An 18,674-nucleotide genomic window follows, 5' to 3' on the forward strand; every position below is an offset into this window, starting at 1 on the left:
TTACTAAAAATAATTAGCAATTTAAAATCCAATTCAGCAAAACACCTAATTACACACTCACTTTAAGCATGTGTTTAATCTATAAATCCCAGTGGAATTTAAGCAGAAGTTTTAAAGTTAAGAAACTGTGGGCCTAAAAAAATTAATTCCTTAATTGCTATAAAATCCTAAAATAATAATATACTTTCATGAAAGCTAAAAGAGTAAACAAGGAAAGCAAAACAAATACTTCCTCAATTCTTCTGCCTTGCTCAAGATACAAATAAATAAGCCAAAACAGTTAAGTTTACATGGCTTTTTTTTTTGTGGATGGCTTTTCTTTCACTTTCACTGCAGTAGGTTTTCAGGATATAATAAGGGAGTTGAAAAAAAGGTAGAAAATTATCTGGATTTCACTGCAAGTTGACTTAACTTTAGGCAATAAGATCCGCTGGCAATTTGAATTTGCAGTACAATCTCAGATTATATATAAAGGCAGATTTTTTAATCAGACCAGGATCAATTTATTGTTACAATTTATCCCTAAGCTGTAAAATATGCTGATTTTGGATAGAAGTAACATGTTTGTGGAACATCAGATGGCCAGAAATTAAACTTCAACCAAACTTTTTGATGAAGTGTTTCCATAGAGTCACAAGATACAGCCATAATATGAAATATTGTTTTCTTCCAGGGCAGAAACTCCAGAAACTTTTGTAATTTTATATTTTTAACTGCATATCAGCTCTGAAACTCCACAGGAAAATACAGATAGTAGCAGTGGTTTTTAATATCACGGTGCCTGAAAGGTCACAGCATTACTACTAGACTAACTAAGACTGAAAACCTGTAATATGGCACCATAAGATTTGACCTCTTTTTTGAACTTGTCTTAGGGAGCTAAAATAGTCACACCAGTCCTAGTGTGTATCAGTAACATGATTTACGTTTTTGTTGAGATGTGAACTGACATAGTTGCATGCTGGAAGACTTGGCTGTCAGGCAGGAGATCAGATCAAGAGGACAGCTTCAAAGATAAGGACAAACTTACAGATTTTTTCTCTGGATAAATGTCAATTATTCAAGCAGAGCCCATAGAAACTCGCAAAGTCAGTATCACAGGGTGTCTGGGCACCTGGCTGATGTCCCTTTCATTTCAGATATTTTATTTCTCTCATGATATTATTCATACCTGCTGCAACAGCAAGTTTGTCCATATGTCCTATTTTATAACCCCTTTTACTTTTATTGCCTCCTGGGACTACTAAGCAAACAGACAGAAGAGGGAAAACTTTCTGGCTGGTACATGTGAAGTCTTCACACACTTCAGAAGTTCCTTCACAGCTTGTCTCACTTTACAGCAGCTATGGATGGAAAACAGCAATCCCTCTATAAACTCAACTGTAAATAATGAGCTCCATACGCTTAAATATATTCAGGAATATTAGCTCATTAGTGAAGACACTTAAATAGTGTGGTATGTGCAATACCTATATTCAAGTGAATCCTTACCAGAAAGCTATGCCAGGTTTCAAGTGGCACAACTATATTCTCTGCCGTTAATAGAACAAAGAGGCTTGTAAACTATGATGTACATTCAAGCCTTTGCTTAATTAATTAAGGGAAATATTTGTTCCTGGCCCATTGTCAGGTCTGGGATTATGTATTGATGATAAGAAACTTTCACTGAAGTAAAGCTTTTGCCTGCCTAAAGATGACTTTATTTTGTGATACAATAAGTGCTGGTAGCTCCTGGTACAAACAACAAGAGTTCCTTTGTTTTCAGTAAGCATTAGTTAAGGATATGCCCCATCAGAAATCAAAAGCCAGAATTTCGTAAACAGTTAACACATAAAATATGAATTCTAAGTGCTCAGTGATTTTATGTGGATGTTCTTTGCTTAGTTTGTTCAGATGATCAAGTAAACAAGAAGAAATCACTCCTACACAGACCATAATAATTATAACATCAGTCTTGAAAATGTAAGAGCTTGAGCTAGTCCAGACTCTGCAGTTCAGCACAAATCTGAAAACTGAGTCTATTTCTCCAGGTTTGGTTATGGGTCAAGCTGAGAGGGGTGTTCTGTTGCTTGGTTTGGTTTTGATGCTTCACTTAACCAGAGTAGGGTGAGACATATTAAGGTGAGATGCAGATGATGCAGTCTCACTGATTTTATCAGTCTGATGCAGTATGGGCCACAGGAGAAAAACACTCAGTGACACTGAATGTAAACATTCTGTGATGCTGAGTGTAAGTTTGAGAAATGATTTTTGAAACCTAACTTTTGCCTTTAAAATTTCTTTTACCATATGTTGAAAAACATTTTTGAGCATCTTGATTTTTGAGCATTGTGATTTTGCACCCAGACCTGCCCTTTGTGCTTGTCCCATTGATTACCTTAGTTATCATTTCAAAGCCAAGGAATCCATCAAAGGCCTTCATGCATTCACCAACCTCTAACATATAAGCACTATGAATGTAATTTCAGTATGGAATATGGAATATCTGATTTAAAACCAGAATGATAGATTTGCAGAATATATGAATATCTAGACAAATACCAAGTTTATATCTAGAATTACTATTCTTTAATTTCAGTCCACTCTCAATTTTCTCCCCTTCCAATTTTAGTCACATTATTTGATCCTGATGCTTAGAATTTTCTGTTCCTTCATGTCTTCAAATAATCAGAGAGGTTCAACTGAAAGCCATGGTTGGCACAACAATACAGCTTAGCCATATGCTTCCCCAGACAAATGTGAATTATTTTTTCTCTTGTATTTGAGCTATTCTTCATTATCTCAATGCAATTATTCATTAAAAACATCCATAACAGTTATTTTTTTATTCTGAAAAAGTCACTAGTTTTATTTAAAAGTATTCAAAAGTACATTTTGGACTCTGCTTTCCAAAAAAATGTTAAGATGTAAAATTGCTTAATATTAAAAAGCAAACAAAGAAAAAACTTGCACATTGAACACCAGGCTCTGTCACACACCCATCTCTCTGACTAATATAAGAGATTTTTATCCCAAGTGGTCTCTAATTAGAATTTCTTGTATTTTCTACTTAAAAAATTACCTTTTCCATTCTTCGCATTTGAAGAAGTTAAGTGTATGCTTCTCTAATCAGTGTAAGGTAGGAACAGAAGGATAATTACATGGCAGAATGAAATAGTCCAGAACTGGCAGTGGGTTTCTTTATGTAGTAGTAGACAAATCAAAATTTTGGAATATAATATTATATATCACAGTGTAATGATTAAGTATAGCTTCATAATCAGTTAGAAAGATAGAAAGGAGATGTCTGTCCACTGAAAAAATATCATTAAAATCCCCAATTTCCTTGGGGAAAGGTAGACAAGGTTTCTCAAATTAATACACAGAAGGAGTAGGTCCAACAAGGTTCTCATTTGGTTATTATTTGCAAAACTTTGTCATGTGTTTTTCTAGACAAATAATCAGAAGCCAGCATGAAGCCAGGAAACACTACAAATACCTTTAACATGGCACTACACAGTTAGCTCAGTGATCTGAGCTCCTAAATGGCAGTTCTCTCATTGCTTTCACATGAGATGTGTGATAAGTTATCTGGTACATAAACCACCCACACTGTATTTCTCATGTAGGTGTCTATGCAGAGAGAGCCTAATACAAGTAATGATTACAAATAATCAGCCTTACCTTCTCTTCAGTACCCCAGAATGATTTTCACCAGTCAGGCCTGATGACCAAAAAATAAGTCAAATGTGCTTTCTAAAGAGCAGATGTCTAACTTAAAGGTGAATTCTAATCTGACTAGAATCCTAGCAAGGTAGCAAAACTCTGGAGGGATAAAAACTTCACAACATATGAGTGAGTAGTATTAGAGCTGCAGTTACTAGCATTTAACAGTTCTTAAATATATTGGTCCACCACAGATTCACAGTTTTCTCATTGGAAGCTGGAATATCACCAAAATGAAAAAAAAACCAAAAAAACCAAAAAAAAAAAACAACAAAAAAAAAAACCCCCGTATTCTGGTTCTTGTGTAGGGTTTCTATTTCAGGGAGGACATTTGTATCACAGTGGTGGTTCAGACCTTCGGTCTGAGAAAAAAAGACATAATATTGGACATTTAAAAATAATAAAGAAATCCAAATCTCATTCTAATTCTCAAAAAAAGAGAAAACACTACAACTTTAGATATAAGTGCACCTTTATAAAATATATAGACAAATATATGACACAAAGAAAGCATGGACAAGAATAATCAATATATGCTAATAAACTCAAATTGATTATTTTCTGGGATAGTCCCAGTAGAATAACAACATCCTTTCTCAGATGTCCTTTCCTTCCTTTAAAGCTGCATTGCAAAATGAATCAAGCATTAGAGAACAGTTATAATGAGCAGTACTGTAGTTTTTCACCAGAGTGTGCATGTTTGGTTTCAAGTTAACATTACACCTATACCCTCTGTCTCCTGGCAGAAAGGGTGTGCTGAAAAAGAGACCATCTCCTCTTAGAACACAGTCATTTGTAAACATGGAAAAGGATGTAAAATTTTAGATAATTTTAGAACACCTACTTGATCTTAACCTCTGACATCTTCCTCTTTAATTGTTCTCAGTACTAAAAATACAATATAAAACTCTAAGTACATGGTCTTCGCCCTCTGTAATTAATTTTCATTTTTAAAAATATATGATAACTCATTATTTTTATCAAATTCTTCACTATTTACATGGACCTTTATTGCAACCCATTTTATTTTGATTAGGATTTATATAGTATATTCAAACAGATAGAAAAGAGAGTGGCAAGGAGTCAGATGAGACCATTATTTTCAACATCTCATCTGGAATTCCATAATGAATAAACTGCTATTGACAATCTGTTCTTGCTGCATTGCTCCTTTACAATATCTTGTCAGTCACACAGTTCACTTACTGTAATCTTCCATACAAGTTCAAACTCCGTTCACATCTAACTGAAATAACATACATAGCATTTCTGGGAAACTATACCCTTCCAGGTGTCTGATATGCCATTACTGGAAACTAACTTTTTTTTTTAAGCTAGAAAATCAGCTGTAGGGCTCTCTCTTTCAAAACAATTTCAAAAGTTCCTGAATCCCAGCACAAAAGCTTTACATAAAAATGCTTACGATTACTGGACATGTAACACTGACACTGACAAATAATCTAAGCCACTGTCACTGAACACTGCTTTATAAAGGTGCAAGTTATTATTAAATACCTATCTAAAGAGAGACAAAGTGTATATGGCTTTAGGGTATGCCAAAAATCTGCATAATTTTGAAAAATTAAAAGAAGTGTCTACTAAAATATTGGAAGGACAAAATTAATAATGCTGATGCACTGGAGAGGCAGAAACATGCTGTGCACCTTTTAAGGAATTTCTTGTTTTAGACAAGGATATCCATTAAAGAAACCCTTTTTCACAAATCTTCAGCCAGAAACTTCTGAAAATGTGCTTGGGGTTGTGAGAGGCTGGAAGCTGGGCAGACTGGATGGGAAATGCAAATTCATAGCTTTTATTCCCTATTATCTTTCAACCTTTCTGTGCATCTTAGATCTCTCCTTGGCTAAGCTTCTGATTGTTACTGATTTAATTTGTTGTAGACCAGAGATTGCTTATACCTATTGCTTATGCTGTCAGGATTGCTTATGCTTTCCTCTGGTACAGCAGAGGACATCAGGCTTTTTCAGGTTATCCACCTACCTAGCCAGGTAGTTTGTAGTTCACAAAACAATCTTGAATAAATTTCTATGACAGTCGGCATGAGTTGGAAAGAATGCTCCACCACAGACTTTGGTTCAGCACAGAATCTGCTGTCTCCAAAATAAAGCCATGGTGGACCTGTTTCACCTCTCACAGCCAGTTCCACTGTAAGCAAACCTTTTGATGCAGGTGAGCTTCTGCTGTAAGGGTAGGATACATATTCCCACATTCCCAGTACACTTCAAAGGATGAAAATTGTCTTACAGGAGTTTCATTATCCTCCAGTTGTATTGCTGTCATTTTTAATTCATGACTGTAACTAGTCCTTTTGTATGTATAATCAAAGTTAATAACTGAAGGATGTAATGTAAATTTTTCATAATTTAACAAATTTAAAGTTCTCCCATTAAGTAAAAGAAAAAATCAACTGCACTTCTATTTGTCTTTTTCTATTCTCATTTAAAATCTTTATTAGGTATCCTATTGTTTGCATTAAAAACAAAAAAAAAAAAAAAAGGGGAGGGGAGAAAGATTAATTTATGATTTATTTAAAAGTAGCTTAATATATGTTCATTCTAATATAAAGGTGAGGGTCATCATCCTGCATGAAATGCATCTTACTCGTTGTAGTTTCCATTTTTATTGTTGGCTTGTTTGTTTGCTTAGGATTTTACTATTTTACATCTAAATTTGTTTTGTTTCTAAATGATGTATTATACACCATGACAGGACCCAAGTGAATGGTATGAAGTACAGTTAGGGGACATTTATGTCAGACATTAGGAAAAGATTCTTCCCTGAGAGAGTGGTTGGGCACTGGAACAGGCTCTCCAGGGCAGTGATCACAGCACCAAGCTGGACAGAGTTCAGGAGGCATTTGGACAATGCTCTTGGTCACATGGTGTGACTCTTGGGGACTGTCTTGTGTGGGGCCAGGCTCTGGACTTCAGTGATCCTTGTGCATCCGTTCCAAGTCAGGCTATTCTGAATATGGTTCTATAGCTCTACACTATAGGGGGGGAAAAAAGTGGGTTTTTTTCGCTTATGAGTCATGACAAACTGAAGTAGAAAGATGCATAGAAAATCTGAAAACTTCTGAAAATTACCTCCTGCTAAGATGCCAGAGTATATAATGCCAGCAGCAATCTTTAAAAATTATAGTAGCCACTGAGAGTAATCATTCAGCATTTGGATGGTATATTCTTATTTAAGTATGCAAATATGTAATTATTTCTTAATTTCTGAGGTATGAAAATGTCCAATAACTAAAGCCGGTAATTTTTAAATCTCATAAAATTCTTGCTATCTATGTATGAATGACTTGAAAACGTACCCTTCACTTATAGATAGGGAAAAATGGGAGTCTCACTGTAAATGTAAGAATAATTTCTAATCTTGTGTGTTAACATCAATTTTGACATGGTTATTTGTATTTTCTGTAAATCATCAGGTATTGTCTCTGGAAGTCATCTTAATGAATATAAATGTTGATCTTCTTTACATGTATTTATATGCGTGCATAAAGTTACTCTGCAAGTAGATGACTGAAACTCTGCAATACCTGATTTCTCACTCAGTAATGCACTGTAGTTCTCAAACTGTTTTTTCAGGCCTATTCTAGAGAATAGATAGCAAGCAAGAGAAAGACACTTCAATGTTCCTCTTTCTCTGATCATTCACATATTAAATATTGTCTATTTCCACTTATAAAAAATGACAAAGTTTCACATTTTAGTAGAGGGTTATTAATTCCAGTATACAATTTCCTTTTTAATAAACAAACTATACTGCATCATTTAAAAGAGCCAGGAAAATGTGACTCTATTATTAGTCAAACAATTTCAGAAAATACTATCCATAACCATAATGTGTAGATGCAAAAAGTGGAAAATATGGCAATTTTCTGACAAAGATGATTTTCAGACTGGATTTTTTTTCCACTAATCTAGAAATAATAGGGACAATTTAGACCAAGCTTTGATGTTCATAAGAGTCAATAGCTTAGCTGTTAAGACAGCTGATAGCTTAATGCCTTTGGCTTATTATCTTTAATTTCAGAAATACCCATCTTCTCACTGTATAATGAGATTTCCCCCTTCATTAAAAATAGTCTAAACCAGTCTGTCTGTTACTCTAAAGATAAAGCCTTAGGTGCATAAGACATGACACAGAAAGTTCTCTAGTGTGATGGGTATCAAAAATCACTTCAGGAAAAGTTTCAGACAGAAAATGAGAGCTTGTTGAACTACTCTATAATATAAAAGCTATTACTTAAAATTATTTACCTTTGTGCCCCTCCCTTCATAAACTTCAATTTGCTTCATACTGTGAAGAGCGTTACAGCAATCAGAAAAGACTTAATATCACATCAGATAATTGCCAGCAAGTCGGGGATTGTAAGTACTACCACCTACAAGATGCATGGAAAGATTGGAGTGGGGAAGGAGGTAGGTTTGTTTGCTTCCAGTCTACTACACTCCCTTAAAAAAAAAAAAAAAAAAACAGAAAAAATATGCTGTATTTAATTCTTAAGCGCATTTTTAAAATGAAATCTATATTTATTTAATATGGCTGTAAAACATATAAATTAAGCTTACTTACTATAATTCTTTGTAGCTGTTGGACCCAGAACACTAATTTTTATTTTGCATTGTCTTCAACATATCATCAAAATTAAACAGCAAAAAATTTTGTCTTTTTAATACAATCTTCTAAAAAGTAAAAGTAGCTGAAAATTGTTTTTTGAGATGTCTATCTCCTTTTCAGAATTGAAGAGTTAATGCTGACAATGAAAGAGATCATTAACAAGATCAGAGTAGCCATTTGTTTCCTTCTATTTTCTCTTGTGTGTGAAGTTGTCTTTGCATGCTGCAAGACCCATAAGGCACTTCATGCAATACTACAAAAACAGCTGAACAACTTAGAAAAAATAATGATAGAAAACGTTTACCCACAAAGCAACTGTGGTTCTGAACACAAATAGGCTTCTCTTCATTTAACTATTTCAACTATTTTATACTTTACGGTCGTAAACTCTTGCCCTCAACTAAAAACTTTGGTATGCTACTTAGCTACTGACAATTCTCTTTTCTAAAATAATTGAATGTAATAACTCTGATAATTTTTATATAATTAAAAATACCTATTAACTTTATATTTATTATTTTCCTTTTGTATTCATGACTCTTTACAAGCAGTCTTTATTATTTGGATTATTTCAATTCTAGTTTTTAAAATCTGGACAGTTTTCAGAGCCTTCATATCAATTATACTTTGTAAAAGTTACCAAACAGCAATATAATTTCTCTAACTGATGGTATAATTCAATATTATTCTGCTCTTATGCATACAATTTTAATTTTTTTTCTTATAGTCCTCAATCACATCTAATTCCTGTTTTAAAAGAACTAAATATTCTAATCATATGAGATTCTTCAGCAATTTAATCCAGCCCTGTAGAAAAACCTACTCTAAGCCTAACCAAATCTAAAAGTAAAGAACAGTTGCCTAGAAAAGAGTATAAGTAATGAAGCTGAATCATTTCAAAAATAACTAACAGTACTACTTTTAGGAGGGAGCCTGAGGTCTTTTCACCAATTGATTTAAAATGAGATAAAAAAATAAATACTTAGATGTCTAAATAAGTGTTCTGATTTCCACGTTTTCTATCCATGAAATGCTGGAGAACAGCTTCTCCTGCACTTAAACAGGATTGAGTGACTCTCATATCCAGTGAGAAAGGAATAATTTCTGCAATTTCTTAATGCAGTAGTAACTTGGACTTCCTTTTTCTACATATCACTCATCATAACAAATTTTTACATATTTATTTTAGTGATTAAGGGATGCACCAAATATGTGACCTCCATAACAGATACCCTTATTTAAGAGGGTGGAAATGAGTCTATTCATAATTTCTGCCAAAATATCCAAAAATGAAAAGGAAAGGGTATTTTAAATATTGTTCAAGGTTTAGTTTTTTTCCTTTGTTTTCTTCTTGAATCTTCAATTTAAGATGTTTTCATAACCTGAAATATGGCCTATTTTAAAGGGTAATGAATCATCCTGGAACTGGCAAAAGCTCTCTCATCTTTTGAAAGGCTCAGAGGGTATACACATAAAGGAAGGAGGCATATTTCTACATGTTTTAGTATTTGAGGCAGGAAAAAATTGCATCTTGATCATGAAGGAAACCGAAGGAAATCAACATATCCTTTAAGTGCAGTTCAAGTGTACTTCTATGTTGTAGTGTCTCTCCAGCAAAAGAGGTTACCATGTTAAATCAGATGATAAATGGATTCTGAGTCTTCTAAGAGAGCTCTTACTTCTGAGGGTTAGTACTTTAAACAAGCTTTTATAACTCTTCATATTTTTCCCCTAGCATGCAAGAAGTATCTCCAGCATTCTTTTTCTATCCATGGTATTCAATATGGTTTATTCATTTATCATCTGAAACAAATGCACAATAGTAGCAGATTTAGTGTTCTTAGCAATGACTGTGCACTACTCTACATACAATCCAAAGAATATTGGTGAATATCAATCCTGTACAAGAATATTTTCACTTTTTTCTTTTTTTAATAATTTTGCATAGATGGACATGAAACTTTGATTCATATCTGATTTTATTCACTATTGTGCACACACCAGCCAGATGAACCACTTGGTGTGTGTGTTGTGTGAGTGTGTGTATTGAAGTGATTTTTATTGTTAGGAATGGATACAACACACACTCCTCATGTTCTGCTATAACAACTAGGTGAGAAATGACATGATTCTTTTACCACACGTTCCATGTAATAAACCTTAACTTCAAGCAAATGCAAGCTATAAAATTCTATTGATGGGCTTCCCAGATGTTACCAGTTCTACTGTTTTAATAGATACCTTTCTTTTTTCAATACACTCTATTTTTACTCTTTGACATATATCTTCAACAGAAATGCCTGTCAAGTAAGCAGCAGGGTGCAGATGATAAAGCCTGTTGTATCCTTTTACTACACCTTAGATGCCATAAACTATACACAGAGATCAACTGATATATACAGCACTTACTATATATGACATTGTAGCAGGGTACTGCTGATAGGTTTTTATAAATAAAGAACTTTACATATTTTCCAAGTGCAAAGGTCAACAGATTAATATACTGTAGCTCTGTATTGTGTAGCTGGCATGTGTTTGCAGCTTGGCTATTACTCTTCTTTAAAGATGTCAAATGATACCACAAGGTTCACAATAAAATACAAGAATATGAGAAACTGGTTCTTCTGGGAAATGAGTTTTCATTTTGACTAATTATTTTTTAGTTTAATAGAAAGAAAAAAAATCTATTAAAAGAAGCTGAAAACAGAACAATTTTTACCATATAGCGACCTCACACACACAAATTTGAAAGTCTTGGATAACTTTATTTTGCTTAAACCACACACTAACTGCTAACAAAGAAAATGGATACCTTACACATTGCTGGATTCCTTTCAGAGAAAGACAGAAATCTTTAGCCCTGTTTGATGAAACACAGCATTTAGAAAGTTTCATAAATAGAGAATGTAAATTCTGTATGTGTTCTTACTTAGAAGTGGGAACTGTAGGTTACAAAGGAACTTTTTTTGTTTTCTTAACAAACCCCATATACAAGTGAGTTTCCCACAAAAAGAATACAAGCAGACATAGTCCTAAACACAATCAACATCTTCATACATTATTTTAAACAGCTTCAAAAATGTTCTGGTTGCTGGGATGGAAGAACCCTTACCAAGATTGCTGATGACACTAAACTGGGTCATGAGGACATGTCAGAAAGCTGAGCCATCTTACAGAAAGATCTGGACAAGGAGGAAGAGTGGACAAACCAAGAACCCTATAAGCTTAAGAAGTATTTCCAGAACTTGTAACAGGACATTATTAGGAGACATATTGTAACTGTGCTTGATTCACATCCAACACTACTGTAAATCCAAAATCCTAACATTCTAAAATGTGACTTGTAGTTCCTGCAGACTAATTGCAGCTACAACACTATTGTCATAGCTGTGTTATAGCTACACTGCTCTCCCCACTTTGAACATTTATTTTATGTTATTCTTGTCACTTAAATAAGGTCTTTGTGTTATCTATATTGTTTCTAACTTTTTCCCCATAAAATTCAATATAAAATCTCCTCTTCCCATTTTGGACTTCTCTTTGTCCTCTCACAGTTATCTGTACTGAAACAATCATCTTCAGGTCTCCGAGTCTTCAGGTGTCACAAACTGAATTTGTATGAGGAAGACATGGAGAAACACAGTCATTATCATTAACCAGATGGCAAGTACCTACAAGTGGAAGGACAAAAAAAAAGGTTAAACTGATTTAAACATTACAAATAAACAAGAGCAAAAAAACCTACATTCCAGAACAACTGTCTGGGAAAATGCTCACATGAGGACTGAACAAATGATCACAACTTTAAAAGAAACATCTTTGCAGATCAAATCAAAATTCACTATATATGGATTGTTGCCAATATGATTTTAGAACAAAAATCACAAATGAGACCCTTTATGTTGGAGAGCAATCCAAATTATCTGATTTTTTAAAAATTATTTAGCTTTTGCCTTTTTTTACTAGCATTTGTTAGGGTAGTGAGTGTGGTGCTACTGTAAGTACCAACTTTCTTTTAAGTTAATATATGTTAATTATAATATAAAGGTGTTGCTAATGCATCTGGCATTTGCCCTTATTACTGTCACCTCAACATTCGTGCTTTTGACTTTAAAAATCTCACTGTGCCTTGCACCAGTACCAACTTACTGTGCTTGTACAACACTCCATCACACTTATCTATGCTCATATATGTTATAGATTATCTGCAGCTCTACTGTACCATAAGTGGCTTAGACACAACATATTATAATCATTGTGGTGGTTTAATTTTATTTTCTGCAGTAGTTTAATTTTTAGGAAAAGTATAGAGTTTAAAATATCTAAAAAAAAAAAGTGAAATTAGAAAAGAAACACCACCTTGCAAGTATTTAATATTTTTAATATAAAGGTTTTATATCTGACTTTTAAGTAATTTATTCCATGCTGCATAGATGCTTATTCCTTCCTTATAAATAGTCATTTTACTTTGTGACATTATAAAGATATTGAAATATATATAGTAAGAGTATATATAGTACAATATATTAGAATATATATACTAACAATATATATATATATATATATATATATATATACTAAGAAACTGGAATAATGTTTGAGTGAGTCAGAAACAATTTGAGGGTAGCCACTTAAGGAAAAATATTATATGTGATAGGCCAAAGAACCATACCAAGTCATATGTAGGGTAAAAAAGGCAACTTTCTTGCCAGTTTCATAAGTAATTTGATTTGAAGGCATAATAGTAGTCGTTTTACTCAGTTTGCTGTGATCCAGGGAAGAAAGCTCCTACTCCTTCTCCCTCTCCAGCCTCTCAGCAGCAGCTGTGGAAGATTATTGATACATCAGGCCCAGACTTTGTTGTAATCTTTGAGGGATAACCATAAAACTTTTATCATTCATGAAATTTAATATTATTCATTCCCATACATTACCACACTAAATAACAGGCATTGGAAGTGACAAAAGGAGATTTTAACAGCATCTAGACAAATAGTCAAGGTGATAACTAGCACAGTTCTAAATTCGCCCAAGTTAAAAGCAAACAGCAAATATATCTTGTGTTGTAGTCTATAGCTTTAATTAAGCACACAGCTCAATCTGGAATTTTATTATTGCTCCAAGTCCCTGAGCATGATCTCATTTCTGAAGAAATCCACCTGGAAGTTTTGCTTACTGACATAATAGCTGACAAATAGCTTCTTCCATGGACTACGGCCAATGCAGTCTATCCCTGTGAAACTGCTTTCAATTTCTCTTGACCTTCCACTGGAGGCTGGAAATTTCATCCTGTAATTATTCCTACCAACATTTTCAAATGTGAGAGACCAACAGATATCTAGGACATGCTTCACTGAACATATTATCTAACTTTACTGTCGAGGATTTCAAAGTAGAATAGGTAAGAACTTTATTCACAGAGCACTTCAAGGAAAACTGAAATCAGTCTGTGGGTTTACAGAAAAAGAGAGGCCACTGGTAAAACCCACAGTTAGATTTCCAGCTCCTTTAATTTCAGGGGATTTAGGATTGTATAAAGCTTTGTATATCTGAGTCAAAATTCTCCTGAGCCCATCTAATGAGAATATAGAGCTTTTCAATTACGTTGAATCAGATAAAGATTCTTTTGTCCTTTCAAAAAGTGTCACTGTATTTTCCCTGGAATGTAGAGTACACAGCATGATGGTTAGTTTTATCTCTTTCTCTGATGCAGTGGACTTTATCACACACAAGGTAATGTTTTTGGCACAAGAAGGAATCAAACTCTTTAAGTAGTACAAATTGAATCAACAGGACACATATTAATTACACAGTCAGAAGTTATTGCTTCATTTACAATTCATGATCATGAATGTATTTTACAATTTATACTTACTTGCAATCTTGACTATAACTGCATGATACTACTCTGTATTCACCAAACATTTTTAAACAAACATACATTCATAGAGAGCAGTCTCTACCTTCATCATCATTATGGTTTCATAGCCTGGGGGTTATTTACAAACTCTTCTAACATTTTTATTCCTCTCTTTTGACATTTTAATCACTTTACATCATCTTCTAGTTTTAAGTTGTGCTTACTAAACATAGAACTGGAAATTCAAATATGTAGCAAAGTCATAGGATGACAATCTGGTACCTACAGTTGCAAGATACACTCATTTTCATATGCTACCTATACCTCACACTGTAATACTAGATCTTATTGGTCTGAACTGCAATTTCACATGTAGTTGTAAACAAAAACAGAGTGGAAAAAAACCAGAAACCTTTCTCAGTGTCAGCTTTAAAGTCTGTTCCATTATGTACAGCTTGTTCAACCATGGTGGCCTGAGAGATAATAATCTCATACTTGAATTTTAAGAGTCTTTTATTTATCATCCATTGTTCTTTTGCTTTTAACAGGTGAGAGCATGGAAAAAATCTGCAGTTCTGCGTGAAGCACATGGCTGTAGAGGTATACAGGTTTTGGCTGGGATAGCTGGCATGGCGCTCTGTCTTGGATAATTCAGGGATGTTTTAGTTATTGCTTAGACAGTAGTCCTTACAGCATAAGGCCCTTTCTCTTTCTCACATTGGACATTGACCCCAACTGACCCAAGAGATATCCCACACCATATGGTGTCATGCTCAGCATGTAACATAGGGTGGAGGAGGAGGAAGAGGGGACTTTGAAATTACTGTTTGTCCTCACAGCTAACCATTACAGCCTGCTAATGGGAATTAGCTAATGAATTCCTGACTTTGCTTTTATGATACCTGCAGCTTTTGCTTTATCTCAATCCATGAGATGGTTAAAACCCTCTTCTACCTTTCTTATTTTCTCCCCCATGCCTCTGTGGGGAAGTGAGCGAGCAGCTGGATGGGGCTGAGATGCCCACTGGGGTTAGAACACAAGAGAGTACCTTGAAAGCCTTGTTTTTAACAAAAGGAAATAAAAGTAGATTTGAATCTGAGAGAAAAAAAATACATAGTCCCAAAAAAGTATTACTTTAAAAATCCAGAATACTTACACATGCTTAATTGGTTTTCATGCTTTTATTCTTCCACCTTCATGAAAATTAGCTCTATGAAACTTGGTATTTGCTATGAACCCTAGAGTACAGCCTTTGAACTAAGTCTATTATTAAATTTCCAGAAATTCTATTTATTCAAATGATTTTACAAGCATAAATGCCTTCAAGTATTTTATTCTATCCTTACTACGCATATGGGCACTTGGGAACTCAGCTTTTAAAGCTTCACATGGAAAGACATTGACACAGCCAACATTATTTTTCCCATACCAAGAGAGATGTAAGGGCATTTTTGCCTCTAAGGAGGTCTCATGAGCAACAATGTAATCAAAATATTTTATTTAAACAGCAAACACTATGTGTCTGATCAATAAGCACAGAATTGCACTGACAAGGTCAAGACAAAATAGAACCTACATAATTTGTTGAAACTATGACTGGTAGATACTACAGCCTGAAATTTCATGAGATGCCACATAAGAAGTTTCAGTTTTATTGGCTGAGTGGACCTGATCCAAGTCAGCAGGGGAGAAATTCATCTCACCTAACCACAGGCATCTTGCCTCTAGATGTTGAATATAAGTGAGTTATTCTCCGTAGGCTGCCATTCCACTCACCAGAAAGATACAGGCACTACAGCCTCTGATTCACCTATTTTGGATGTCTTTTTCAGAATGAGATTAAATCCTCATTCTTTTTCATAATACATAAAGGGAGTATAGACAGCTAGCAAAGATATGTGTTTAAGCAGCAGACAATTTTACTCAAGTAATTCCTAAATATTTAATTCCTTTTACTCACATAATTCCTAAATATAATATGCTAAAACTGCATACAGCTTTAGCTTTGGTACTATTAAATTCCCTTTCAGTTAACTTTTAGACATGACCATAACAGATATGATTATGTGACATAAGTACCATATGGCAAAGCAGTTCTCCAAAGAATGGGCATAAGGACATATGCATTTTAGGAAGCAGCTATAACATATCCTTGTTGGCAAGGGACTCTGGGGCAGCAGGAGATGTGAATGTCAGGGTTATGAATGGTAGGGGAGAATACTGTTTAAAGGAAAGAGAGAGAACCAAGAAAAGAGATGACTCTACAAACTTTGTCCCATAGAAAGGAACAAGGATTTCTTATTTCTTAGTTAATTTTTATTTGGATTAGTGTCAAATGGAAGAACAATTAGAAATAGTATAATAGAATAACAATTTTTCATCAATTTTATAAATAGATAGAGCACAAATTGTTTAAAGTCCAGAAATGTTCTCTCACTTTCTCTCATTAGAGTGAAAAATTTCATTTTACTGCAAGAAATACAACATAGTGTAATTCTATGAGATGCTATGAAGCAAAACCTAATATTTTTCAAAGATGTAAGCGTTTTCAGTGAGAACTGGGAACTTGAAGAGGGTTAAATATGAAAAATGAACTGACATCAGCAAGTGCTTTTATTCATGTGAAACTAACGTTAAGCTTCACTTAATCATAATATTAAGAGCTCATGTCATAGTAGGAGACTTCTACTTTATGTGAACATAATGAAGTGTTCTTATCTTTGAAGTACATAAAAGTTTTCTGATTGAGAAGTTTTTTCAGCACTTTACTATGTTGACATAGGAACTTAAGGCAGAATATAACATCCTGTGTGGATGTTCAGGCTGAATTGACAGATTGATAATTAGTGAAGATGGAACAAACCTTCATGTTCAAAATCCTGCATCGATAAGCAAAAATGTTTGATGTATCATCTGGTTACATTATGAGCTAAAGAATGGTTTCAATTTAAGTGGCTCCCCTGAATGCTCAGTTGGTTTGCACTTAAGATACATGAGGGAATTTTCTCAGAACTGATGAATGTGAAATATTCGTAGTGGGGCAAAAGCAAAACCATAATAACCTTTGCCCTCATTTGGATTGCTTTCTGCTTCTTTGCCCAGTGACATCTGCAATCATGAAATGAATAGTTATTTCTCTCCCTGGATCCAGTCCCTGAAAGCAGAGTTCCAGCTCTCTACCAGTATAATTTTCATTAAACTGTCACCTTTTGGGCAGGCTGATCCTGATGACACCAACAGGTCTTTTGATCAACTTCTCCTAGGATCTTCATCCTAGTCCATGGGCCCAGAGCCCTCCCCAGCCTGACCCATCCCATCACTGTCACTTCTGGAAAAAGAGGAACACATTTGCTGTGTCAATGAGAAAGAGAAGAGCTGGGAGTATCAACATGCAATTGTTCCTGTTGGGCCAACCCCTGCACTGAGGCATCCCTCCTCACACCCACCTGCTCCTATGCCCTCATCCTGGGCTGCCCTAGCTGAGGAGGTACATTTTCCTTTTTCACTGCCAAGTGGCATCCTCGTGCTCCCTGTAGAAGGGGCTACCCAGAGACTGAGGATGACCTTAGGATCCTTTTGGGGTAATTTTCTGGCACAGTCCTCCAGTGCCAGTGCTGCCTTGCATGAGCAGTGCCACCTCCCCAGCCATGCCTGCTGCCCAGACACCGCCTGAATGTGGCAGCTCTCCTCCACCTGAGGATTATAACCCAGGAATGTAATTACACAGTGGCCACGCCAAATGTGATGATCCCTGGTTTTACCATGTCCTCATCCAACCACCACAGCCCAGAGACTCGCATCTGAGTTCTCACAAGATGCAGCCCTGACTTGCCCAGAGCCCATAGCTATGCATGTGCCCTTGCCCCTGCCCCAGCAAAACAAGCCTTGCCTTAATCAGTGCACCCAAAGAAGCAGCAATGTGGCTGATGGATTTAGGAGAGGGGAAGAAACCCTGCTGCCCACTACCTGCATAAGTTCCCACTTCCCTGATCCGGGAGATAAGTTTTCCTTCAGGCACATCTCTGTGCCTTGACACTTCCTAAATTAGTGCTCTTGAGAAGTACCTCAGCCACAGTCCAGCACTGAGGCTGACCTCTCCCTACTTTCCTTGCTGGACCCCATATATTTTATCAAAAAGAAGTATGGGGATCTTAGCCTGGGAGAAGAATACAGACATGTCAGTGAGGAACCTCTGAATCTCTTGCCTGTCCCCACAGAGCTCTCTGAATATCTTCAGAGGCTTGGCCAAATTAACCAAGCTGAAGCTCTGATGACATTACAATTTCGTTCAAATCTGGCAAAGGAATGAGCAAAAAGCTTGCTTTCTGTCCCAAACATGGACACTGAAGCTGCCTGGTGTGCCACTTTGTCTCCTCAAAGCTCCATCCACCTTCCAGCACTTACTGATTTCACAGCAGAGCAGACAGCCTTGCAAGGAAATACAATGACCCAGTGACGGTGG

The sequence above is a fragment of the Taeniopygia guttata genome, chromosome 1 (genome assembly GCF_048771995.1).
Source record: "Taeniopygia guttata chromosome 1, bTaeGut7.mat, whole genome shotgun sequence".
Taxonomy (NCBI): domain Eukaryota; kingdom Metazoa; phylum Chordata; class Aves; order Passeriformes; family Estrildidae; genus Taeniopygia; species Taeniopygia guttata.